The sequence below is a fragment of the Arachis duranensis genome, chromosome 7, assembly GCF_000817695.3.
Source record: "Arachis duranensis cultivar V14167 chromosome 7, aradu.V14167.gnm2.J7QH, whole genome shotgun sequence".
Taxonomy (NCBI): domain Eukaryota; kingdom Viridiplantae; phylum Streptophyta; class Magnoliopsida; order Fabales; family Fabaceae; genus Arachis; species Arachis duranensis.
The window spans coordinates 68,891,565-68,892,547 of NC_029778.3; positions in this window are offsets into that span (position 1 = coordinate 68,891,565).

Here is a 983-nt window from a genome sequence, read left to right on the forward strand (position 1 = left end):
TAAAGAAGCGCTTGCTGGGAGGCAACCCAGCCAATCACAAAATTTAATTTTATTCGTTTTTCTAATAATTTGAAGTTTTACAGGTAGATGCTACAGTATCTTCAAAAGGTGAAATAGCAATTGGTTGAAGTCACAAAGTTACAAGGAAAATTGGAAGCTCACTGGCGTGAAAAAGCCAGTAAGAAATACTTTGGGCGTTGAACGCCCAAAAGAAGCACCCACTGGGCGTTTAACGCCAGTAAGGGTAGCCATCTGGGCGTTAAACGCCAGAAAGGAGCATCTTCTGGGCGTTAAACGCCAGAAAGAAGCACCTTCTGGGCGTTTAACGCCAGTCTGCTAGCATCCTGGGCGTTCAGAAAAACGCCCAGTGACAAAGGACTTCCTGGCGTTCAACGCCAGAAAGAAGCACCAGATGGGCGTTGAACGCCCAGGAAAAGCAACATTTGGGCGTTAAACGCCCAAAACATGCATCATGTGGGCGTTTAACGCCAGGATGGTGGGAGGAGGTAACAAATTCGTTTTTTTTTTCCTAATTTTTCAAAATTTTTATGTTTCAATCCATGATTTCTTGCATCAACATGTTCCAAATTGTCATCCATCATATCAAGTTAGTTTTCCAAAAAACCTGATTTCTAAAATTCCATGTTGCAAATATTTTAGGTATATCTTAACCCAAAAAAACAAATGGCTTTCCAATCCAATCCATCTCTTCTAAAATTTGTTTTCAAAACTCAATTTTCTTTTTAAATCTTTTTCAAAAATTAAAAATTTCAGATTTATCTTTTAAAATTATTATTCATATCTTTCTCTTTTTAAATTATATCTTTTTCTGATCATATCTTTTAAAATCATATCTTTTATCTTATCTTTTTCTTATTTTCGAAAATTACCCACCCCCCTCCCTATATTTTGAGTTCGGCGCCTCCTCCTCATCATCATCCCACACTTGCTCTCCTTCTATCCCTCTTCTTTCTTCTCTTTTG